General features: G+C 45.4%; 1 protein-coding gene across 7 annotated transcripts in view; it reads left to right on the top strand.

Moving 5' to 3' along the window:
• Positions 1–26,812, top strand: part of LOC137079102 (cytolytic toxin-alpha-like) — a 165,094-nt gene that overhangs the window by 64,663 nt on the left and 73,619 nt on the right. The gene's annotated exons all lie outside the window — the stretch shown is intronic.

Genomic DNA, 26,812 nt, shown 5'->3' with positions numbered 1-26,812 from the left:
CATAATTGTGAAGACACGGCCTTTTCTAGTATTTTTGATAGAAACGGTAGATTCGAGATTGGCCTGTAATTGACTAATTCTTTAGGATCAAGTTGCGTTTTTTTAATAAGTGGTTTAATTATAGCCAACTTTTTTTTCCTTCTTTTTTATTGATTTTCCAATAAAACAAACAATAACCAAATAACAAAGAATTATATCACCAAAAGGAAAATAGATTACAAAAACATTCCAGATATATTGATCAAAGCAGCAGTGATTAAAATAAAATAAAACAGAACAAAAATGTCACACTCAAAACATTAATATATGCACCTTCTTATTTCTTAAGGAAATCACTTAAAGGTGCCCACACCTCTTCAAATTGCTGCGCTTTACCCCTTGTAATGTACGTTAACTTCTCTAATGTGACACTCATTGCCATCTCCTTGATCCAAGAGTGTGCAGAAGATATTTCAGTCTCTTTCCAACTCAGAGCAACCATCCTCCTGGCCTGCAGAAGGCCGAAGTCGATGAGAGTCCTCTGATTGTTTCTGATAGAAAGATGGTCTGGGTATATCCCCAGAATGCAAAGTTTTGCAATGCACGGTAGTTGAGTTTTCGTGATGTTACTTAGGGTAAAGACAACCATTTTCCAAAAAGTTACCAAGTTAGGACACTCCCATACACAGTGAATTAAAGTTCCCTTCTCAATTAAACATTTCACACATGTGTCTGGAATGTGCGGAGACCATTTATTAAGGATTTAAGGGGTTTTGTATGTCCTCATCAACCATTTATGTTGCAATAGCTTCATTCTTGTATTAATCGTTTGTATTTGAGCTTTTGAGCATGCTTTGGACCATTCAGTTTCCTCAATATCCTCTTTAATATCTAAACTCCAAGCCCTCATTCTATCTTCACTGGATTCCTTATCAAATGAGATAAGTGTTGCATATAATATAGAAATTTGGCGTTTCCCATGTCCATGCTTTATCATGATATTCTCCAGACAGGACAGCGGGGGCTCCCGAAGGGCATCACAATGTTTTGATGCAATAAAATGTTTCAATTGTAAGTACTTAAAAAAATGCTTTTGAGGAATTGAATATTTCAGACACAGGTCATTAAATGTTAACAAAGTGCCTATGTCATATAAATCTCCAATTTTTTGCACACCTCTATCAGCCCAAACCTTAAAACTGCCGTCTGCCCTGCCCGGGGTGAACTGTGTATTATTCCAAATAGGAGAGAACTGAGAAATAGGAGGTGTATCACCAATATGTTTGTGAGCTTTAAACCATGTATCAATTGTATTCTTTAGGAAAGGATTTGTTGTTTGTATTTTTAAGGTAATTGGATCTGATGAGTATAAGTATAATCTTAATGGGAGCTTAGATATTGTTTGTTCAATAGAAACCCAGACTGGAGGAGACCGTGTCTGGAAATAAAACATAGCGCATCGAAGCTGAGCGGCCCAGTAGTAGGGATGGGTACCGAAAACCGGTATTAAACGGGCCCCGGGGGTGAATTTTGAAAGACCGTTGTATCGATAAGCTCGGACGTTATGTGTGTGTCTATATATATATATATTTCATTGGGTGACAGGATCTAGGCCGCTTTAGGCCTCCTGTAGTGTGAGCCCCGGTTCCCAGGTCTTGCGACAGTGTGCGTGGGTGCTAGCCAGGCGGCTAGCATAGTCTGCTATCAGGGACGGGCCGCTTCAGGCCGTCCTATGGTCGTTTCCCGGCCCTGCGGGGTTTCCGGTGGGATTTGCCATCGGATAAGCACCGTATGTCACCAATCTAATAGGGAACTGCCATTCGGCAATAGGCCTCTCCAGGCCGCCCTAAAAGGACTGGACTGTACGTGGCATCAAACAGGCCTCCCTGGAGGCGAGCCCCTGGAATACAATAGCTCCCGACAGTTTGCACGTTGGCTGGCAGGAAGTAGGCCGCTCTAGGCCGCCTGAGGGTGAGCCCCCGAGCTGGGACGTTCGGTAGGCCAGTGTATTATGCTGTCAGGCCTCTTCGGGCCTTTTTGGGAGGGGATTCCCGGACCAGGTCTCGGTGACAAGCTAGCCATTAGCATAGGTGGCTTCTGGCGTTATAGCCTCATGAGCCCCTGAGGAACCAGTAAAGCCACCTTCCTGCGGCTCTTAACAGCTAGCACTAACGGTGCCAGGTAAAGGCGCCTCCTGGCCTCCCTGGAGGGGAAACGGTTCCCCTATGCGGGAACGTAGAACTGGCTTTAGGCTGACAGCTAGCGGCTGCCTGCCGTTGGGTCCCGGCCTGGGCCGGTATAACTCAGTGGCGGGCTCGTGCCCTAGCACAACGAGACTCCGTTTCTGCTGCGCAGTCCCTTCAGGACAGGGAACTGGCTAGCCTACAGCATGGTTTACCTACCAAGCTGGCTTAAGAGCTCCCCTCATTGAGGGTCGTCTGCGAGCTTACGGCCACTTGAGTCTGATCAGACGGGCAGGCCCCCCTCGGGGCCTCCCGGGTAGATCAGTCCATAGGCCTTTTTCAGGCCTCCTGAGCACCCCTGTAATAAATGTGCTCAGTAGATCCTAGGATCGAGCAGAAGAGACTCCCCTCGATGGCAAGGGTAAGAAGCACTAAGCTGAGTACTGCTCTCCAGGATTCCCGTCTCCGAGTTCCGGTCTGAGGAGGACATTGCCAGTTTGCAGTCCCTCAGTCTGGATGCTCATAAGTAGAGCGACGTCCGGAGGCTCTGTTTTGACAGACAGGGTTGGCCAAGCTGGGGTGTCCCACAGAAGTGATGCCAGGTGAGGCCTCCCTGGTGGCATTCAGTGAAGGGTTTTCCCGAATTAGTGACGGCTGGTGGCGCCCTCGGGTCCCCTAGCCACATTCCCTTAAGGGACTCCTTCCTTCGAAAGTAGTAGGTCTCAGGCCCTCGAGCAAGCCGAGAGTAGGAAACCTCAGTTAAAACTTGTTTAAGTTCTCTCTTAGGCATATAGCTTGGGCTATGACCGTAGGGAATGATGTCACTGGCAGCCTGTGTGGCTAGAGGGGGAGTGGTTCAGACTTTCCGCGTACACTCGTCCAGGCAGTTCTCACTGCCAGTAAGGGGCGTGCACTCCCCTCAGCATGGCGGCGTGGGTATATCGTTCCCCGTAGCGTCAGCTGACGCAGCGCAAGTTCCCTTTCGAAAGGGAACGTCCCCGGTTACGTATGTAACCTTAGTTCCCTGAGAACAGGGAACGAGACGCTGCGTCACATGGCCATGCTTCAAGGTGTGCCTGCCCACAGTCCCTTCAGACGAAGCGGATGTTGTCATGTTGGCACGGTGCCTTTTTATACTTCCTGGTCGCACGGTGATGACATCACCAGCTGCCGACGGTCAGTAGGATTGTGATTTGATAGCGATTTCAGACACCTGTCACGCTGAAGGCGTTCCCCGTAGCGTCAGCTGACACAGCGTCTCGTTCCCTGTTCTCAGGGAACTAAGGTTACATACGTAACCGGGGACGTTTTTTTATTATATTTTTTTGAGTATTTCAAGTATAGGAATAAACAAATTTTGACAACAACATAAATGGAACAAAAAAAGAACAGAAAATGCAAAACAAAATGCATGAAGAGCCAGGGATAATATAAATGACATGATATAAAACATCTCAAGAGGCACTTATTAAAAATCAGGCAAAATGTCACAAAACATAGTCATGTGTAAATTGTAGAAAAAAAATAAAAATGTGTTATATATATATATATATATATATATATATATATATATATATATATATATATATATATATATATATATATAATAAGATGTACACAATATTATGCATTATAAGGCTTTAACATTGCTGGAGGTATTGTATCCAAGTCAAGTAATACTTATAGACAAAAAATAAAATGGCTATTTATGTAAAACAAATTATCTAGTAAAATAAATAGATTTATTAGAAATATTTGTTGAAAATATTATAAATTTTATAACATTATAAAAACAAAACATCCTTCTACAACAAAGTAAAAATGTAAGCAAAGAATAAATAAACAGTATTTCTGACCAAACATTGTTACATGGGAAGAGATGAGGTAAACATGTAGATAATGTGAGTTTGTTTAATGATATTATGTCTATCTATTCAATACATCAAAAAACAGGAGTAACTGTTATAATGGACTGCAGTAGGAGTGAACAAGGAATATAATATTTAATTTGCTTTCTGACTAAAACGGGATTAATGACACTAATATGATGATTGAAGTATATGGGAAATACGTAGAACCAGAAGATGGCAGTATTGCAAGATCAAGGATGCCAGCTGCCGTTACAACCCGAAGAAGAACGTCATTTGTAGATGGTCCCTAAAAAACAACTCTCCATAGAGGTGAGCGTGTTTATCTGCTTTTGAAAGACGTCGAGTTCTACAGAAACATGTGTTGTAGTATGTTCTCATAATAGTCAATAATGATACATAACCGAAGTTTGCCTTTTTTAATAAAGATTCATGAAGTTACTGAACGTGGAAGTGCAAATGTGCGAATATAAAACCAATTTTACTGACGTACACTAAGGCTGTGGCACCGACATGATAACAGAAATGAACAATTTACAAATCTTTTAGCAAATCTTGCCATTAAATAAGTTAACATTTGCATTGAGAACGACATGACAAACACAAATCTTACCTGGAGCTCGACATTTACATTTACATTTACATTTAATCATTTAGCAGACGCTTTTATCCAAAGCGACTTACAAAAAAGGGAAGAGTAATAGAATCAACGAAACAGACAAGGCCAACAACCTGTAAGAGCTGTAAGAAATCTCAATTAATTAGCACAGTACACAACATTTTTTATTTTTTTTAATTTTTTTTTTATAGCCAGCTACAACAAAAACTCACGTACGCAAAATACAGAACACTGGATTTTGATAGCTAAGATAGCTACAACCCATTAGGACTAAGGCTGTTGCCCCAGCTGTTGTCGTTAATGCAGATTCAGTGGCCCAATGGGTTGGTTTTGTATTCTAGCTAAACGCGCAGCAATAGCCATCTACAACAAAAACTCACATACGCAATATACAGAACACTGGATTCTGATAGTTATGATAACTATGTAACATACCCGCCTGAACGCACAAATCCGGATGAGAGACGTAGATATGATCCAGGAGTGTGCGCTTTTGGTCGTTGCTGTGGTGATCAGTAAGTGCTATTCTGTATTGGTCAAGTGCAAATGGAAAAGATGTGTCTTAAGATGTTTTTTAAGAATGGCTACAGACTCGGCAGCACGAATTGAGATCGGCAGGTCATTCCACCAGGTAGGAACGGTCCAGGAAAATGTCCGTGAGAGCGATTTCATGCCTCTTTGGGATGGAACCACGAGGCGCCGCTCGCTCGCAGAACGCAAGCTTCTGGAGGGTGTGTAAGTCTGAACAAGTGAATTTAGGTATATTGGTGCAGAGCCAGAGGTTGTTTTGTAGGCGATAACTAGTGCCTTGAATTTGATGCGAGCAGCCATTGGCAACCAGTGCAGTTTGATGAAGAGAGGCGTAACATGCGCTCTCTTCGGCTCATTAAAGACCACTCTCGCCACTGCATTCTGGATCAGCTGCAAGGGTTTGATAGTGCATGCTGGAAGCCCAGCCAGAAGAGCATTACAATAGTCCAGTCTGGAGAGAACAAGAGCTTGAACCAGGAGTTGTGCAGCCTGTTCTGATAGGAAGGGTCTAATCTTTCTAATGTTGTATAAAGCAAATCTGCAGGACCGGGCTGTTGCAGTAATGTGGTCAGTGAAGTTTAACTGGTCATCAATCACAACTCCAAGGTTTCTTGCTGTCCTTGATGGAGTTATGGTCGATGAACCAAGCTGAATGGAGAACTTTTGATGAAGTGCTGGGTTGGTTGAGAAAACAAGTAATTCTGTCTTTGCAAGATTGAGTTTAAGATGATGCTCTTTCATCCAGTCAGAAATGTCTGTCAGACAGGCAGCGATACGAACACTGACTGTAGGATCATCTGGTTGAAATGAGAAGTAGAGTTGAGTGTCATCAGACACTTCGCGGCCCCGCTGGGAGGCAATCATATCACGGAGACAATGACTCCGCGATTAAATATTGCTGATATTACTGTTAACAAATAGTTTGTATGGGTAGAACATTACGAAACAAATATATGGGAATATACTGCAATTATATGCAAAATAGCCTATATTAAAGGAATAAAGGAAACTAAAGCCTTTTTTAATATAGCTACTGCAATGTATGCATATTGACTATATTTATAAAATATGGCTATATTTTAACACATACAATATTTAGTAATTAAGATATAAATAGTGTTACATGTAATATCCATAAGTTGTATCCTTTATTGTGTAGCGTTACTGTATATTGAATTTCCCATATTAATGTGAATGCCTGTACACACACATAAACACTTTTACAGAATGAGTTACAACAAATTTCTACTTCCCATCATGCTTTACTTCTGATTTAAAGGAGGTTAAATGTTAAAATGAATTGTTATTTCATGTGTTTTTGCTCAATTTAATAGAGGGAGATAGGCTGAGATAGTGGATATAGTGAGGCTGACTTTTGGCCAAAAAACAATAAAACTGTTACTTTTATTAAAAATTATGTCGGTGCACTTTTCAGCAGTTATAGCTCTTTGCTAAATATTTAGGAACATGGCGGTGTGCTTGACTTGTGTTATTGTTAACAGTGTGTGTGTGTGTGTGTGTGTGTATATATATATATATATAACCCTTTGTAATGGTTAACATTTTCATAAGTAACTGTTATATAAACTGTTATAACTGTAACGGACTACAGTTCCTTTTATTTTGTAATATATATTATTTTGTTCAATATATTTTGGGGTATATCATCACATGCACATCAAATAAAATGACATACATTATGATATATAAGTAAATATATTGTCACATATTTTTCTAATTGAAAGCAGCAATTCCTCATGTATTATTAAATATTGTAATATATTAATCCTGTATATTTTTAATATGCAGTTAAATCATTTAATATATTTATCATTCACATATATAAGGAAATAATTTCTTTGCGTTAGGGTTATCCATTTTTATTCGTTTTACTTGCTAATTAATTTACTACAGTAAAATCTCACTGATTTGCAGGGGTTGTATTTAACACAATCCAGCCTATATATTTTTTACAGTGTAGGACATATATGATTGAAAATACATGAATATTGTACAATTTGTAGCATATATGATCCTTATAGTTTTCTGTTGGAACATATACGAATCACACATGTTTTAGCGAAACTTTTCCATATGGGTTATCAATTGTTCATCCGTAGTATATCTGTTGTTTATTTGTTGGACATCAATTAAATTTTTACTGTTGAATGGTTTTGATGGTTTTTTGTATTTACTAATTCGGGGAAAAGACACAGTCTCTATATGATAATATCTGGGTGAAAGAGTCTCTATGTGATAATATCTAGGGATGTCCCGATCCGATCACGTGATTTCAGACTCGATCGGAATCGGACGTTACATCCCGATCAGGACTCGGATATTTATATATTCTGGTGTGAGGTGAGCAGGGGTGCCGTGTAAAAGGTGCGCACTTGCACCGCGGTTCATCTCACATCTGATGACGCATCAATAATATGGGTTGTAACTTGAAAAAAATGCTTTATGCATGTTTCTGTAGCGTGCTGGCTCCTCAGTATTACAACAGCGCTAATAAAAGAAAAAGGTGGGCAAAATTGTCTATCTGTGTAAACTTTGTTCAATTCATGCAAGTGCTGCCGTATTGTCATTGAATATGAGCAGTCATTTTCACTGTCATGTGTAGAGAAGACGAGAATGAGAGCGCGCGCGCTGATCTGTCTCTGCGCATCATCCGAAAGCGCGCACTCGTCTCACAGCGCGCAAATATTGAGTTCTCTTTCAAGTCTTGCGCTTAAACGGATCAACTCACACAAGAAGTATGTCAACATGTCCATCTTGATGAGTATCCAAGCAGACATATAGTCTGAATATGCCTTAAAAGAACTTTATACAGTCGAGAAAGACGACGCAGAGCCTTCCATTAGGTCTTAAAGGGGCAGTAGCCTTTACTGCTGTCTGTTTAATGTCAAACAAAAGATGAATAGCTTTTGTAAGGATTATTCTTTAATTTAAACAGTTAAATATGCAGCTATTTTACATTTGATTAGCCTACTTTATTCAATTTCTCTACCTAAAAACTAATGTTAGACCTATAAAAACCTGAAAAGCATTGTTAATTTCACTTAATTCAAATTACACTTCAAATATTTTTTCCTCAAAGTTAGTTTATGTCATTGTAGGCAGTTATCATCACGATGATTTCATTTCAAGGGTTCGTTTTTTAAATAAGTTTAGTTTTAGTTAGTTATTTGATGCTATAAAAACGGCTGTGATGTCATGATTGACAGCTGAGATCGACGGCTTCTCTGAGTGAAGTTGTCACTGAAGCACTAACAGACTTTCTTCGGGATTTTTGGGAGCAGATTATTTAATTTAATTTAATTTGCATCTGTGATAGTATGGGTGTGCTTTTGATATCGCCATTGTACTTCCTGCTCTGCGCAACTCCGGTCCCGGACTTTTTTATATTTACTTTTGCACTAAAATCCAAAGGTGAAGAATTTGTTTTTATTACTTGATTGTTCAAGCTACCTCACAGAAGTGCTCTGTTTGTTAGAGTTGTTGAATGTTAAAATAAGGTGAATAAAATAAAAAATAAGGAACATCCTGGTTCGTTTTTTTGCTCTTCTTTATTTTTTTTTTATGTATTAGAAGTATCGGATCGGGACTCGGTATCGGCAGATACTCAAAATCAAATGACTCGGACTCGGACTCGAGGGCAAAAAAACCTGATCGGGACATACCTAATAATATCTAGGTGAAAGAGTCTCTATGTGCTGGGATTTAGCTGACTTTGGTGACGTGAGACAGCTAGCAGACGGTTGGTTTAGCCAGTTTGTCTGCTTCCTGACCTGCGCCCCAGTGAGTCAAGGTTTAGCTCTAAGACTATGTGCCAAATTACCAGAGAGAAGAGCAGCACCAGCCCAGGAGGGATGAATGCCGTCTATCTTCAACAGGTCAGGTCTGCCCCAAAAACTTTTCCAATTGTCTATGAACCCTATGTTATTTTGCAGACACCACGCTATCTTTAAATCTTTAAATAGAGTAAATATTATGCATATTTGGCATGCTGTCTGGGGGAGGGCTCCAGGCTTGGAATTTGGTCCAAACCCAGAGTACCCCAGAGTATGGATCATTTGCAGCGGTTTGATTGCACAAGATGGAAGTCCAGCCAGAAGTGCATTGCAATAGTCAAGTCTAGAAATGACCAGGGCTTGGACAAGAAGCTGTGTTGCATGCTCCGTAAGGAACGGTCTGATCTTCCTGATGTTGTGCAATGCAAACCTGCATGACCGAGCCGTCTTCGAGATGTGGTCTTTGAAGGACAGCTGGTCGTCAAAGATTACTCCAAGATTTCTGACCGACCCCGAAGGAGTAATCAGAGATGAACCTAGCTGGATGGTAAAATCGTGTTGCATGGTCCGATTAGCAGGGAAAACAAGCAGCTCAGTCTTTGCTAGATTGAGCTGCAGGTGATGTTTTTTCATCCATGCCGAGATGTCCGCCAGACAGCTTGAGATTCGTGCAGCTACTGTGGGATCATCTGGTTGAAATGAGAAGTAGAGCTGTGTGTCATCAGCATAGCAATGATAAGAGAGACCATGTGCCTGAATGATGGGTCCCAGTGATGTAGTGTAAATGGAGAAGAGGAGAGGTCCAAGCACTGAGCCCTGAGGAACCCCCATGGTCAGTTGATGTGTTTTGGATACCTCTCCTCTCCAGGCAACCTTAAAAGACCTACCTGTGAGATAGGACTCAAACCAGTGGAGAGGAGTCCCTGTGATGCCCCGAGAGGAGAGGGTGGACAGAAGAATCTGATGATTCACAGTGTCAAAGGCAGCAGACAGATCAAGGAGGATGAGGACTGATGATTTGGATGCAGCTTTAGCCAGCCGCAGGGCTTCAGTAACTGACAGTAATGCCGTCTCAGTTGAGTGGCCCTTTTTGAAGCCTGACTGGTTTACGTCCAGTTGATTAGACTGTGAGAGGAAAGATGAGACCTGGTTGAAAACAACTCTTTAAAGTGTTTTCGCTATAAATGGAAGGAGAGAAACAGGTCTGTAGCAGTGGGGTTACCCGAGCCTGCTTGAATGTGGTGGGGAAGATGCCGGTGCAGAGAGATGTGTTGATGATGTGTGTAGGGGTGTGCTGGTAAGAGTGTAGGGGAGATGGCTTGTAGGAGATGTGAGGGGATGGGATCTAGAAGGCAGGTAGTGGGATGGCTGGAGAGGAGAAGCTTAGATACTTCGTCCTCAGTGAGTGTAGAGAAGGAGGAGAGAAGATGTTTGGCTGTGGATGTGGCTGATTCAAAAGTGTGTGTGTGTGGAGGTGTGAACTGACTGCTGATGAGTGTGGTTTTATCTGTGAAAAAATGGGCAAGATCGTCTGCAGAAAGAGAGGTGGTGGGAGGTGGTGGAGGGGGACAGAGGAGAGAGGTGAAAGTTCTGAAAAGTGTGCGTGAGTCTGAGGTGCTGTTGATTTTGTTGTGGAAATATGCGGATTTAGCTGTATGGACGTCCTGTGAGAAGGAAATGAGCAGAGATTGATACTTACTCAGGTGAGATGGGTCGTTTGATTTGCGCCATTTTCTCTCTGCTGCCCTAAGTTTGGTCCGGTGTTCACAAAGAACATCAGATAACCAAGGGTTAGAGGGAGTAGCGCGAGATGGCCTAGAAGACAAAGGGTTAAAGTGGAACATAAAGTGTCTGTTGCAGTGTTGACATCCATAGAGGAGAATTGTGTGGGTGACGGAAGAGAGGATGACACAACGGAGGAGAGGTGAGAGGGAGAAAGAGAACGCAGGTTTCGTCTGAAACTAACTGGTAGAGGAAGTGGAAGTGTATGAGTAGTAAGATGTAGATGAAATGTGATGAAGTAATGATCAGAGAAGTGTAAGGGTTTGAACTAAGTGTTTTCTGTAGTGCAGTTGCTTATGTAGACGAGGTCAAGTTGGTTGCCAGATGTGCCAGAGGTTGAGATCGAATGAGGATAGAAGGGAGTGAAAATCTGTAGCATATGGTTTGTCCAGGTGGATGTTGAAATCACCAAGGATTACAAGTGGGCTGCCATCCTCAGGGAATGAGGATAGCAACACATCTAGTTCCTCAACAAAGGTGCCCAATTGACCTGGAGGGTGGTAAATGACTACAAGATGGGTTTTAGCAGGAGCTGTAACTGTAATAGCATGGTATTCAAATGAGTAGTTATTGCATAGAGAGGTGTGGGTTGATTATTTCCAATTGTTTGTGACCAATTGTTTGTGATGAAGTCAGCTTTGTTTACAGCTGACTGACAATTCCATAGACCCAGAGAAAAGGAGGGAGGGATATTAGTAGAGGAAGGAATAGGATGCAGATTAGCAGTGTTGCGCTGCCATCTTCATCTGACTTTTTTGCTATGGCCATGCACAAGTACGAACTCAGTTGGTCAGAAATACGGCAGTTCCAGTCCATCTCCTGCAGGCGTGACCGCGGAATCAGCAATGCACACACGACAAGATCGGCAGGCTTTTGGATTATTCTACTTCTGTTACTATAACGTAACATCCATCCCAACCCAGGTCCAGAATTGACCTTTTGAGTCCTGATGATTTAAAAGATAGCAGTGGCTTGCGTTTTATTCATGTCAACGTGCGCAGCATGATTAATAAAATCTACCCTATCCGTCTGTGGGCTAAATTGACAGAAAGTGACATAATTGTCTTGACAGAGACGTGGCTCAAACCATCAATCACGAACAATATGATTCACATCGAAGGGTATAATCTCTTAAATAACGGAGGTGGAGTAAAGGAGGTGGAGTAGCCATATATGATGAGGCGTCGTTAGAATGATGTTGCATTGAAAAAATAAAAAAGCCACAATTCTTTGAACTATGTGCCATCAAATTAAATCTCACCAACGAAAGGACAAATCTACATTAATTGACGTCATTCTGACTAATGCGTCACATAAGTATTCGGCTACAGGAGTTTTCTGTAATGATGTCAGTGATCATTGTATGATTGCCTGTGTAAGAAATTGAAAATTGACTAAAATAAGGCCACGGTTTATTTTTAAACAAAATTATAAATGTTTTAATGAACAAGCCTTCCGTCATGAAATTTATCACAGTGATTTAAACTTGGTTTGTGAGATGGATGATGTTGAGTTGGCCAGGAACTATTTTAAAAAGACATTTTTAGCTATAGTTGACAAACACGCCCCTATCAGAAGATATAGAGTGAGGGGCAGAGATAATCCTTGGTTTAACGATTATATTGCAACAGCTATTAGAGAACGGAATGAGGCATGGATCAAAGCAAAAATAAATAAAAATGATACATGTTGGTTAAATTTAATTATCTGAATTTAATAAATGAAAACCTTAATGACCCCAAACATTTTTGGAAAGCAATTAAATCATCTTCAGGTGATGCTTCAGGTGAAAGCTTTTTGAATCTCTTATAAATAAACAACTAAAACATTTTTTAACTGACAACTCTATTTTAAGTCCCACCCAGTCTGGTTTTCGGCAAGGACATAGTACAATTACGACTGTCCCCTCTGTCACGAATGATATTGTTAATGCTTTGGATGATAAAAAGTCTTGTGCTGCTTTATTTTTTGACCTATCTAAAGCATTTGACACTGTTGACCATCATTTTCTTCTGCAAAGATTGCAAAATATAGGTTTTAGTAACACTGTGCTAAATTGGTTTTTAAATTACCTGAGTGGTCGAACTCAGTGTGTGGCATTAGATAACTCTACCTCATCATTGCTAGAAGTAAAAATGTGTCCCCCAAGGATCAGTTTTGGGTCCTGTTTTATTTTCTATTTATATAAATAATTTAGGTTTGAATCTAAATCAAGCAAAGGCTCATTTGTTCGCAGATGATACTATTTTGTACACCTCTGCTTTGTCATTGAAGGAAGCAATTCATAATTTACAGTCTGCTTTTAGTCAGGTAAATGTTGGTAGGATTAAAGATTAAAAATGCAAAAAAAACAAACAAAAAAAACTAAATTAATGGTTTTTGCACGTTCACATTCTATTATACTCCAATAAAGAGAGTGACTTCCTACAAATACCTAGGTATTTGGTTGGATGATAAATTTGGTTTTACCAGACTCTCGTACATTTCATTTGTACATAGAGTCTGGCCACTCTCCATTGACAAGGGTTTATTTCCGCGAAGGCAGGCACCCTGTTGAGGTTTAAAACTATTGGATCAGCCCTGAGCCACTCTGGATCTGCCATAACCAATCGCTAACGTTTGGTCGTGACGTATGTCATGCGCCCTTCGCCTGTTTCACTCATGGAAATCCGACAAAATAAAAGTGCACATGTGCATGCCACCTCAGTAATAAAACTATTTTTTTTTTTTTTTTCGCGGGTGGTGAGAGACGGACGGCAATAAAATAGCTGACCAGTCCCTGTAACTTAAATGATGGCAATACCTTCCGACCCCACGAGAAACAGTTACCGTCCAAATAGCTTTAGCCAACTCCTTCATCACTAACGAAGCGATCTGGAAAATCAAACTTTTCCCGAATTTAGCCTGTTAGAGGGCCACAACATCATGTCCACCAACAAACCCCAGCAAAGACTGTTATTGCTCCGGCTTTAACTTCTGGATATTCGGCAGCGGTGCCACAATGCAATGAATGGTTTAATTTGCATCTTTCTCCGCCGCCATTACTGAACTACATCTCAAACTAGCGCTCGACATCAACGTCATCGTTCTCAGCCACTCCCTCTGTTCGCTGATTGGACCGGTAAAAAATTGTTCAGAGAAAACGTCTCAGGTTACGTATGTAACCCTAGTTCCCTGAGGGAACGAGACGCTGCGTCGAAACGCTGTGAGAACGCCTCTGCGTTAATGCGTCGTGAAGCGCCTGTAGAACCATTCCATCGGAAAAAAGATCGATCGTTGGCGTGATGACGTCATCGACCGGAAGCTATAAAGCGTCCGTGAAAACAAACAGGAACTAACTTCTGATAAAGCCTGAAGTAAGTGATCACGGACACGCCGGGGAGTATGGCAGAGCGACGCAGCGTCTCGTTCCCTCAGGGAACTAGGGTTACATACGTAACCTGAGACGTTCCCTTTCGGGGAACTCGAGCTGCGTCGAAACGCTGTGAGAACGCTTATACCCACATCGCCATAGGACCAAGTGTCTCGTATGTGTGAAGCCGAAGCGCACACGGTTACGAGAGTACCTGTGCCCCAACTGTAGATGCCAGGTCTAGTTCATAGAACCTGACGAAGGTTAACGGAGACGACCATCCGGCCGCGTTGCAGATATCGTGGAGGGAAGCCCCCGACAAGAGTGCTTTTGAAGCAGCCATACCCCTGGTTGAATGCGCCCGGACAGCCAGTGGAGACGGCTGCCCGGCCGCTTCATAAGCAAGTGAGATGGCCTCGACCACCCACTTGCTCATCCTCTGCTTGGATACTGGAGCCCCCTTCTTAGGGGGTCCGAAACAGACAAATAATTGTTCAGATTTTCTCCACAGGGCAGCTCTGTGGACATATGTATCCAGTGCCCTCACAGGACACAGCAGATTTAACCTTTCCTGGTCTGACGTCTTAAACGGAGGAGGACAAAAGGCTTGTAGAGTGATGGGGCCCCGTGGGCTCATAGGAACCTTGGGGACATAACCCGGCCTGGGATGCAGAAATGCTTTCACCATCCCCGGCGCAAACTCTAGACATGAGGGCCCTACCGACAGGGACTGAATATCTCCTATTCTTTTAAGAGACGAAATGGCCAACAGAAAGATGGTTTTTAGGGTGAGGAACTTGTCCGAAACCTCCTCCAGAGGTTCGAACGGTGGTCCGGACAAGCCCCTCAGAACAATGGCCAAGTCCCATGCTGGGACCCTCGAGTGCATAGCCGGCCTCAACCTTAAAGTGCCACGAAGGAAGCGTGTAATTAGAGGGTGTCTTCCCAAAGACACTCCACTGAAAGGGACGTGGAAGGCACCCAAGGCCGCCACGTACACCTTTATTGTGGAGGGGGTCAACCCTGCCGAGAACCTTGCCTGCAGGAACTCCAGCACTGTACCAACCGGGCAGTTAACTGGGTCCCACTGGCGTTCTCTGCACCATGCTGAGAAAAGTCTCCATTTCAAAGCGTACAGCTTCCTTGTGGACGGAGCTCTGGAGTGTAGGATGGTCTCTACGACCTCGGCCGAGAGACCCTCCTCTATGAGCCTAGCCCCCTCAGAGGCCAGGCCCACAGTTTCCACATCTCCGGGCGTGGGTGCAGGAATCTCCCGCCCGCCTGAGAGAGTAGATCCCTCCTGGTCGGAATCTCCATCGGAGAGCCTTCCAGGAGAGATATCAGGTCCGAAAACCATACTCGGGTCGGCCAGTACGGAGCCACTAGAAGTACCTGGGCCCCGTCCCGGCGTACCCTCTCCAGAACTCCTGGAAGCAAGACAATCGGGGGGAAGGCGTACAGAGGCAGCCTCGGCCACTCCTGTACCATGGCATCCAGCCCCAGCGGGGCCGGATGGGTCAGAGAAAACCACTGCGGGCAGTGGGAATTCTCCGCCGAAGCAAATAGGTCTATTTCTGCTTTCCCATAAACCTTCCAAAGGAGCTCCACCACCTCTGGGTGGAGTCTCCATTCCCCGGGCCTCGGCCCCTGTCTCGACAGGCTGTCTGCTTCCTGATTCAGGGCCCCCGGGATATATACTGCCCTGATTGACAGCAATTTCCCTTGGGCCCACAGGAGGATCCGATGTGCCAATTTGTCCAATGGACGAGACCTCAGACCCCCCTGGTGATTTATATAGGCGACCACCGACGTGTTGTCTGTCCTGACTAGTACGTGGTGGCCCCTGAGGTCGGGCAGGAACTGTTTCAATGCAAGAAACACTGCGAGCATCTCTAGCCGATTTATGTGCCAGTGCCGCTGATGTTCCTGCCATAGACCCTGGGACGAGCGACCACTCATGGTCGCCCCCCAGCCCGTGAGAGAGGCGTCTGTCGTTAGCGTTACGCGACGAACATGAGCCCCCAACACGGGACCCTGAGATAAAAACCCCGGGTTTTTCCACATGACCAGAGCACGTAGGCATCGCCGCGTGACTTTGATCGTGCGGAGCAGATTTCCCCTCGGGGAGAACCCTTTTGTTTTGAGCCACCACTGCAGTGGCCTCATGTACAGTAGGCCAAAAGGTATCACGTTGGACGCTGCTGCCATGAGACCTAACAGTTTCTGGAACTGTTTCACAGTGACGGCCCGGCCTAGCTTCTGTTCTTTGACGGCTGCCAGGACCGATGCTATGCGTGTTGGCGATAATTGCGCCCGCATAATTACCGAATCCCAGTTCACACCTAGAAAAGTGGTTCTCTGAGCCGGAGAAAGCAATCTCTTCTTGGCGTTCAGCCTCAACCCCAGCTTCGACATGTGGGCGAGAACAGCATCTCGATGCTGAACCGCCATCTGCTCTGTATTCGCTAGAATCAGCCAGTCGTCGATATAGTTCAGAATGCGGATGCCCTGCAGACGCAGCGGCGCCAGAGCTGCATCCACACACTTGGTGAACGTGCGGGGTGACAGTGCTAGACCGAAGGGAAGTACCCGATATTGGTATGCCTCTCCCCCGAAGGCAAACCTCAGGAACTTCCTGTGATGTGGAAGGATGGAGACATGAAAATACGCATCTTTGAGGTCTATGGTGACAAACCAATCCTCCGACTTGATCTGCGATACAATCTGTCTGAGTGTAAGCATCTTGAATTTGAGCTTGGCCACCGAGCGATTAAATAGCCGCAGATCTAATATCGGGCGTAAGCCCCCATCCTTCTTCGGCACGATGAAGTAACGGCTGTAAAAGCCAGACTCCCTGCTGGGAGGGGGAACCCTCTCTATAGCCCCTTTTTGCAGGAGTGTCTCTACTTCCTGTGCCATTACCAGAGCCTGCTCCGGGCCCACCTCTGTAGGTAGGACACCGCAGAAAGGAGGTGGCCAACTTCTGAATTGAATGGCGTACCCCTTTTCTATTATCTGCAGGACCCAATGAGATATATTTGATAGACGTTTCCACTCGTCTAGAAAATCTACTAAGGGAACCAGCCTCTCGAGGCTGGCCTCTGGTGTATTTTGAGCAACAAGCACAGTGCCCTGAAGCGGCGGACCGGCAGGGAACGACTGACTTGACTGCTCGGGAGCCCCCCGAAGGGGGTGCGGACCACCCTCGGGTGGCCCGCGGAGACCGAATGCGCCCCGGCATTGCGGCGGGGTTGGCAGCGCGGCCCCCCGAGGGTGCCGTAGGGAAACGGGTACCGTTGGCAGGGGTAAACACCGTTTCCCTACGGGGGGAACCACCCTCAGCGTCCTGACGCTTCTGGCGTCAGGAACGCTTCGACGTGGCCTTCTTGGCGATCAGGACTGTCCGCAGATCAGCCCTGCCCCTCGAAGGCCTCGTCTGAGAGCGCCGCCCCTCGTCCCCGCGCTGAGGGGGAGCTCGGGCAGCGACGCTCTGCTTTTGTTGAGCCCTGTGTGAGGAGCTCGTACTCGGTTTGGGCTGCTTGGTGGTATCAGCAGCAGCCCCAGGGACCTGGACCCGGAGAGGGAGGAACTGCCTGAGCGCCGCAGCTTGCTTTTTCGACTCCTGGAACCTCTCGGTGACAGTGTGGACTGCGTCACCGAAGAGGCCTCCAGGAGAAAGCGGCGCATCAAGCAGGAAAGCTTTCTCCCTCTCCTTGATGTCTGTGGGGTTCAACCATAAATGCCTCTCCGTGGCCACCAATGCTGCCATGGAGCGGCCACACATCTGGCCGTCTCCTTGGTGGCCCGGAGAGCTAAATCAGCTGATGATCTCAGTTCAGTGACAATATCTCCCCCCACAACATCACTACCATCCAGATCCCTCAGCAAGTCAGCCTGATATGCCTGCACGATAGCCATCGTGTGCAGGCATGTAGCCGCCTGACCCGCTGCTGAGTACGCTTTACCCACCAGCGCCGACGTTGTTTTTAAAGGTCTGGTGGGTAAAGTCGGGGCCTTAAAGGACGATGCTGAAGAAGGCGAGAGATGGCTCGCAAGCGTCTCTTCAACCTTTGGCATCGCCCCTTAACCATACTGTTTCAGCCCGCTGATGTTGCTGTAGACCGAGGTCTGCGGGCTGAAAACTCGATATGATGCCGGTCTCCTCCATGATCTTGCCACCTCGGTGTGCAAGTCATGGAAGAACGGCAGGCCCCGCCGCTGAGGCTCTGAAGCGCGAGATGGCAGGAATCGTTCGTCTAGCTTGCTATGACGCTTTCTTCCTGCCTCAGATCTTTCAGTGGGCCAGTCGATGTTTAATCTGGCCACTGCTCGCGTCAGAACCTCAACTAGCTCCTCACTAGCAGGGGACTGAAGTGGCGAGTCTTCAGTCTCGATGCTTTCAACGTCCACCTCCTCAGAGCTGGAAAGATGAAGCACCGGCGACTCTCTCGGGGGGGAAGAAACCGCCATGCGTGCTTCCATGCCCCGAGAAGAGCCGCTGGATGGAGCAGGTAAGGGCAGAGATAAGGCAGCGCCCGTCTCTAACCCCTCTGCAACATCCAATTGTGATCCCCACGACTGCAGCCTTCGCTCCGCCTCGGCGGCAGCGGGACCAGAGCCGCGGGGAACACGAGCCGAGGCACCCTCCTCAAAGAGTGCCCGGCGGGAGCGCAGCGTTCTCAGTGGCAATCGCTCACAATGCTCGCAAGCAGCCCCCTCGAGGGCTGCCTGGGCATGCTGCGCTCCCAAGCAGGTTACACAAAGAGAGTGTGTATCCCCACTCGTGATGTAGCGTGGGCAGGGATGAACACACCTCTTAAAACTGCTTTCACTCGCCATTTTACTCTATCTATTTTATTTTCTCTTTGTTTGTTAATATATATGCAATATTTAACAAAAGGGTGGAAAATCTCTGGATATAGACAGACAAAAACACCAAATAGACAGACAGGTTCACACAGATCGCTTGCTGAAGGCTCAGAAGCTAGTTCCTGTTTGTTTTCACGGACGCTTTATAGCTTCCGGTCGATGACGTCATCACGCCGACGATCGATCTTTTTTCCGATGGAATGGTTCTACAGGCGCTTCACGACGCATTAACGCAGAGGCGTTCTCACAGCGTTTCGACGCAGCTCGAGTTCCCCGAAAGGGAACCTAAGACTACACAGCAGTCCCAGATGTAGTACTGAAGGAAAATGAAAATTGAGTGGAAGTACGAAGGAGGGCAGAGCCAGGCTACATATTGAGAGCCTTTAAAAAAAACTCAGACTGGTTTTTATTTTAGATTAAAGAAGTGCTTTCCTTATTCTGCAAGGAAAAGGTTGGTACAGAGCACATTTCTATCAGTTTTGGATTATGGTGACCTAATTTATATGCACTCTACCTCATTTTTATTACAGTTTTTTTCAATTGTTTACACGCAATTTTGAAAACGGAGTTCTTTTTGTCAAAATATAAATCACAATTATCCAAAGACCACAATCAATTAGCAAAATTCCTAGATTGTTTGCAAAATGACACACTTCAGTCAAAACATACACATATTTGTGAAAATTCTATTTGTTTTCATTTAACCAACACAGTCATCAATGATCATACACTATTGCAGCCAGTTTCACACTGCTGTGATAAATAAAAAACACATTTGTTAAAAAAAATAAAATAAAAAAAAAAGGACCCACTTTATATTAAAGTTATATTTATGTAATTTAATATTAATTATATAATTAAATATATAATTATATTTATATTAATTAAGGTGGCCTTAACTACTATGTACTAACATTGTAATTAATCATTTGATACAATGCACTTATTGTGTACATACATGTTTTTACATTGTACTGACATTTTAAAAAATACCTGCATGTAATTACGTCTGTAATTAATTTCTGTAGTTACATTTGTAGTTACACAGTTGGCACTTCCCTTACACCTAACCCTACCCTTAAACTGACCCACACCACCACACCTGTCCCTAACTCTACCCGTATCCCACCTCAATATCAGCAAAAGTGTTTTGCAATACAATTTGTACACATTAAGTACATTGTACTTATTTTTTGATGTAAGTACATATTACTTAAGGCCACCTAATATAAAGTGGGGCCAAAAAAAATTTTGGCCAGACATTCTTACTGTATGTAAGAGATAATTTAGGTGACAAAAAATAGTGAGAAACTCACAACATTATTCATGATTTGTTTTGAGATATAAGGAGAATGTAGACAAATACTGTAGGCCTACTATAACCTTACCAAGCACTCCACAACACTTGATGCTGCAGACTGAATATTTCAAGTATTTATTTCAATACTTACAGTATTTCTTACCATAATCAGTTACAGTAATCAACCAACAATGATATCAATTACTGTAAACAAATAAAATCTATAGACAAATAAAAATTACTGCATGAATTACAGTACATACACTTCAACTCTGAAGAAAAGTAAAGTAAAAGTAAACAGAAATGAAAGAAAACTACTGTAAAAGCAACAAGAATACTGTAACTATCCGTCTCTCCGTCTGGCTGGATCAGGCCATAAGATTTCATCCACATCACAGGCTATATCTTCATTGGCAAGGCACCGTTGGAAGAATCGCCTTGTGTGACGAATCCACCCCTGCACTGAAGCTGCTTCAGTAAGATCACATGCCTGTTCCATGGCCTGAATGAGGGGCAAACGGTCATAGGGCCGCAGGTCATATACCTTCCACCGCCACGCTGAAAAAAATTCTTCTATAGGATTCAGGAAGGGGGAGTATGGGGGAAGGTATAAAACTTCAAAATCAGGGTGATCATGGAACCAGTTCTGGACCAGAGCAGCCCGATGAAATGAGACATTGTCCCAAACGACAATGTACCGTATCTGGTCCACTTGGTGTAATGCTGTGACAATCTCATGCAATCGGTCAAGAAATGCAAGTATCAGATTTGCATTATAGGGTCCCAGATTTGCATGGTGGAGGACGGAGGACCCCATTTTGTGTGATAGCAGCGCAAAGGGTGATGTTACCCCCTCGCTGCCCTGGCACATTGGTGATTGCCCTGTGCCCAGTTACATTTCTCCCTCTTCTTGTTTTTGCAAGGTTAAATCCAGCCTCATCCACATATATAAATTCATGTTGAATTTCAGCAGCATCCATTTGCAAGACTCTCTGAAACACATTAAAGAAAATAGGATGCTATTCAATATCTATAGCACAGTATTTTTTTGTGACAGAACATTATGAGCAGTGCATGATGACCACACCATAGTCAGATGAACAATGCATACCTCCACATACTCATTGCGCAGATGTTTCACTCTCTCTTAATTTCTGTCAAATGGTACCCGATACAGTTGCTTCATGTATATTTGATTTTTCTTTAGGATTCGACCTAATGTTGAAAGAGAGACTCGTTGGATGTTATTGAAAATATTGTCATCATTGATTATATTGGCTTGGATTTCTCGTAGCCTGATACAATTATTGGCCAAAACCATGTTCACAATGGCGGCCTCTTGTGCACGACTAAACATGGGGCCCCTTCCACCTTGGTGTCCTCGACCCTCAATCCTATGTAAAAAAAAAATAAAGATAAAAATAAAGAAATATATATATGCAGCCTACTGTCAAATGTCACAGTAAACAATATTGATAATACAAGCTTCAGTTTCAATGTATACTGTGTGGTTAGCTCACCTGTTTTCTCGATGAAATGTCCGAATTACTGACGCAACAGTATTTCTGCTGAGATTTGGTTAAACTCTTTGTCCAGCTTCCATCAGTGTCAGTCCATGGTTGATAACATGGTCAGTAAGTGTTGCACGGATTTCTCGAGTCAAATTTGGTCCTCGTCTTCTTTGTTCAGGTTCTATCACCTCTTCAAGTCCTTCTCTACCTCTTCCTCTACTTAGGTGTCTTCCTCTACCTCCTTCTCCTCTACCTAGGTGTCTTTCTCTACCTCCTTCTCCTCTACCTATGCACATTTACATTTACATTTAATAATTTAGCAGACGCTTTTATCCAAAGCAACTTACAAAAAAGGGGAGAGTAATAGAAGCAACGAAACAGACAAGGCCAACAACCTGTAAGAGCTGTAAGAAGTCTCAGTTAATTAGCACAATACACAACAATTTTTATTTAATTTTTATTTTTTAAGCCATCTACAACAAAAACTCACGTACGCAAAATACAGAACACTGGATTCTGATAGTTATGATAACTATGTAACATACCCACCTGAAGGCACAAATCCGGATGAGAGACGTAGATATGATCCAGGAGTGTGCGCTTTTTGGTCATTGCTGTGGTGATCAGTAAGTGCTATTCTGTATTTGTCAGGTGCAAATGGAAGAGATGTGTCTTAAGATGTTTTTTAAAAATGGCTGCAGACTCGGCAGCACAGATTGAGATCGGCAGGTCATTCCACCAGGTGGGAACGGTGGGAAGGAGGACAAAAAGCCTGCAGTATTATTGGCCCCACAACATTAGTAGGGACTTTAGGAATATAACCTGGTCTGGGAAATAAGAAAGCCTTAACCATACAGGGCGCAAATTCCAAGCACGAGGGCGCCACAGAAAGTGCTTGAATGTCTCCAATTCTTTTTAGAGACGAAATAGCCAGCAAAAATATTGCTTTAAGAGTGAGAAATTTCTCAGGAACTTCTTCAATTGGCTCAAAAGGTGCCAAAGAAAGTCCAATGCTGGCACCCTGGTTGGAACCGGAGGCCTAAGTCTCAAAGTGCCACGAAGGAAACGAGTAATACGTGGATGTCACACCAATGAAACACCACTCAGAGGCATGTGGTACACTGCTAGGGCCGCCACATATACCTTTAGCGTGGAGGGAGCTAATCCTGTAGAAAATCTTTCCTGCAGAAATTCCAACACTACACCCACAGGACAGTTAACTGGGTCCAACTGCCTATTTCTACACCAAAAAGTGAAACCTCAAGGCATACAGTTTCCTTGTGGAGGGAGCTCTAGACAGTAGAATGGTCTCCAAAACCTCAGTTGAGAGACCTGAACTCATGAGCTGTGCCCCCTCAGAGGCCAAGCCCACAGTTTCCACAGTTCTGGGTGAGGGTGCAAGATTGTCCCCTTCGCCTGAGAGAGTAGGTCCACCCTGATCGGAATCTCCATAGGAGAGCCGTCCAGGAGAGATACTAGGTCCGAGAACCAAACTTGGCCGGCCAGAATGGGGCCACTAGTAATAGACGGACCCCGTCCTGCCGTACTCTTCCTAGAACTCCCGGAAGCAGAGCAATCGGGGGAAAGCGTGCAGCCTCGGCCAGTCCTGTACCATGGCGTCCAGCCCCAACAGAGCTGGATAAGTAAGGGAGAACCACAGGCGACATTGAGACGTTTCTGATGACGCGAACAGATCTACTTCCGCTCTGCCGAAGTTCTCCCACAGGAGCTCCACGACCTCGGTGTGGAGTCTCCATTCCCCGGGCCTCTGCCCCTGTCTCGACAGGCTGTCTGCTTCCACATTTAAATACCCCGGGATGTAAACTGTTCTGATAGAACTCAGTTTCCCCTGGGTCCACAGGAGGAGCTGACGAGCCAGATTGTATAACGGGCTTGATCTCAAACCCCCCGGCGATTTATGTAGGAGACCACCGATGTGTTGTCCAAGCGAACCAACACATGATGGCCCCTGAGCTCTGACAGGAAGTGTCTCAGGGCCTGAAACACCGCCAACATCTCTAGACAATGTATGTGCCATGAGCGATGATGGTCCTGCCACTGGCCCTGGGCTGAGCGGCCACTCATGACCACTACCCAACCCGTGAGGGAAGCATCTGTCGTTAGAGTGACTCGACGACAAGAAACTCCCAACACTGGGCCTTGAGCCAAGAACCAAGGCTGTCTCCATATAATCAACGCACGAAGGCAACGCCGCGTAACCTTGATAATACGAGAAAGATTTCCCCTCCGGGAAAACCCCCTGGTCTTGAGCCACCACTGCAGCGGTCTCATGTACAGCAGGCCGCAAGGAATCACGTTGGACGCCGCTGCCATTAGACCCAACATTCTCTGATACTGTTTGACAGTGAGTGGTTGACCTAGTTTCACCCCTTTGACCGCTGAGAGAATCGATCCCACTCGAGGCTCTGATAGGCGAGCCCGCATGGTGATCGAATCCCACACGACCCCCAGATAAGTAGTTCTCTGAGATGGCAAAAGAACACTCTTCTTGGGGTTCAATCTCAGCCCCAGCTTTCTCATGTGAGCAAGAACCACATCTCGATGTTGAACCACTAACTGTGCCGACTGAGCTAAAATCAACCAGTCGTCAATGTAATTGAGAATTCGGATCCCCTGCATACGCAGAGGAACCAGAGCTGCGTCTACACACTTCATGAAAGTGCGGGATGACAAACCTAGGCCAAACGGTAGAACCCGATATTGGTACGCTTCTCCTCCGAAAGCGTACCTCAAGAACTTTCTGTGCTGTGGAAGGATGGATACATTGAAATATGCGTCTTTTAGATCTATCGTGACAAACCAGTCCTCGGATCTGATCTGTGACACGATCTGTTTGAGTGTAAGCATCTTGATACTGAGTTTCGCTACCGCTAGATTTAGAACATGCAGATCTAAAATGGGCCGCTAAAATCCTTCTTTGGCACAATGAAGTACCGGCTGTAAAACCCCGACTCCCTGCTGGGAGGAGGAACCCTTTCTATAGCCCCCTTTTGCAAAAGAGTCTGTACTTCTAGAGACATAGCCAGAGCCTGCTCGGGGCCCACCACTGTGGGCAGAACCCCGTTGAAACTGGGTGGATGACACCTGAACTTGATGGCGTACCCCTTTCTTATAATACGCAGGACCCACCGAGATACATTTGGAAGATTCTCCCACTCTGCCAAAGAATCTACTAAGGGTACCAGCCTCTCGAGGCTGACCTCTGATGTACTCTGCACAGCGAGCGCAGCGCCCTGAAGCGGCGAACCGGCAGGGAACGACTGGCCCGACTGCACCAAAACCCTCGTGGGAGGGCACGAGCCATCCTCAAATGACTCACGAGGGCTCTCTGCGCCCCGGCATTGCGGCGGGGTTAGCATATCGACCCTGTGAGGGCACCGAAGGGAGGCGGACACCATATGATGAGGTGAACACCGCCTGCCTCCGGAGGGGACCACCCTCACGACCCTGACTCCCATTGCATCAGGATTATTTCGATGCAGCCTTCTTGGAGATAATGACGGTCCTCAGATCCGCCTTACCCTTCGAAGGCTGCGCCTGAGAGCGTCGTCCCCCGTCCCACCCCTTTTGTGGAGGGGTACGGGTGGCAACGCTCTGTTTTTGTTGTGCTCGGTGTGAGGAGCTAGTACTCGTCTGGGGTTTACGGGGAAGGAACTGCTGGAGCGCCACAGGCTGTTTCTTGGCCTCCTGAAGTAGTGACGGAGTCACCGAAGAGACCATCAGGAGACAGCGGCGCATCCAGCAGAAAGCTCTTATCCTTCTCTTTAATGTCAGTGAGGTTCACCCACAAGTGTCTCTCCGTGGCCACCAGGGCTGCCATAGAACGGCCAACAGATCTGGCCGTCTCCTTGGTGGCACGGAGAGCAAGATCGGCTGAAGACCGGAGCTCTCTGATGACATCAGCTCCGATCTCCTCACTTTCCATCAGATCTTTTAGCAGGTCAGCTTGTTATGCTTGCACTATAGCCATAGTGTGCAAGCATGCCGCAGCCTGACCTGCTGCCGAGTACGCTTTGCCCACCAAAGCCGATGTAGCTCTTAATGGCTTGTTGGGCAATGTCAGGGCTTTAATGGATGATGCCGATTCGGGAGAGAGATGGCTCGCAAGCGTCTCCTCCAACCTCGGCATCGATCCATGTCTTTTCAGCCCTACTAAATTACTATAGGTCGATGTTTGTGGACTGAAAATTTTAGATGAAACCGGATGATTCCACGACCTCGACACCTCAGTGTGGAGGTCGGGAAAAAACGGCAATCCCCGACGTGGTGGTTGAGCAGAATGCGCGGGAAGGAAATGTTCATCTAATCTGCTTCTAACAGATGGGCATTCCTGATCTCTTTCTAGTGGCCAGTCCAGACTGAGTCTGGCCACTGCTCTGCTCAACACATCCACCAACTCCTCACTAGCAGGGGAATGAAGTGTCGAATCCTCATTTCCACCTGCGTCGATACTGACAATATCCACCTCCTCGGAGCTGGATAATTGCAACATCGATGCCTCACTCGGGGCGGAAGAAACCGCAGCGTGTGCTTCCAAACCCTGAGTAGAGGCAATGGATCTGGCAGGTAAAGGCAGAGATCAGGCAGAGATAAGGCAGAGCCCGTCTCTAACCCCGCTGCCAGATCTAATTGCGAACCCCACGACTGCAGCCGCCGCTGTGCCTCAGCAACAGTGGGACCAGAGCCGCGGGGAACGCGAGCCGAAGCACTCTCCTCGAAGAGTGCCCAGCGGGAGCGCAGCGTTCTTAATGGTAAACGCTCGCAGTGCTCGCAAGCAGCCCCCTCGAGGCCTGCCTGAGCGTGCTGCACTCCCAGGCAAACAACACACATGCTGTGTGTATCCCTACCTGTGATGTAGCGTGGGCAGGGATGAATAATAAAAGGTTCAAAAGAACTGCAGTTATTCAAAATAAAAGCCGCCGCTGTGCCTCAGCAACAGTGGGACCAGAGCCGCGGGGAACGCGAGCCGAAGCACTCTCCTCGAAGAGTGCCCAGCGGGAGCG

The sequence above is a fragment of the Pseudorasbora parva genome, chromosome 6 (genome assembly GCF_024679245.1).
Source record: "Pseudorasbora parva isolate DD20220531a chromosome 6, ASM2467924v1, whole genome shotgun sequence".
Lineage (NCBI taxonomy): Eukaryota > Metazoa > Chordata > Actinopteri > Cypriniformes > Gobionidae > Pseudorasbora > Pseudorasbora parva.
Note: the sequence above shows the minus strand (reverse complement) of the source record. Positions and strands in the feature narration are given on the sequence as shown.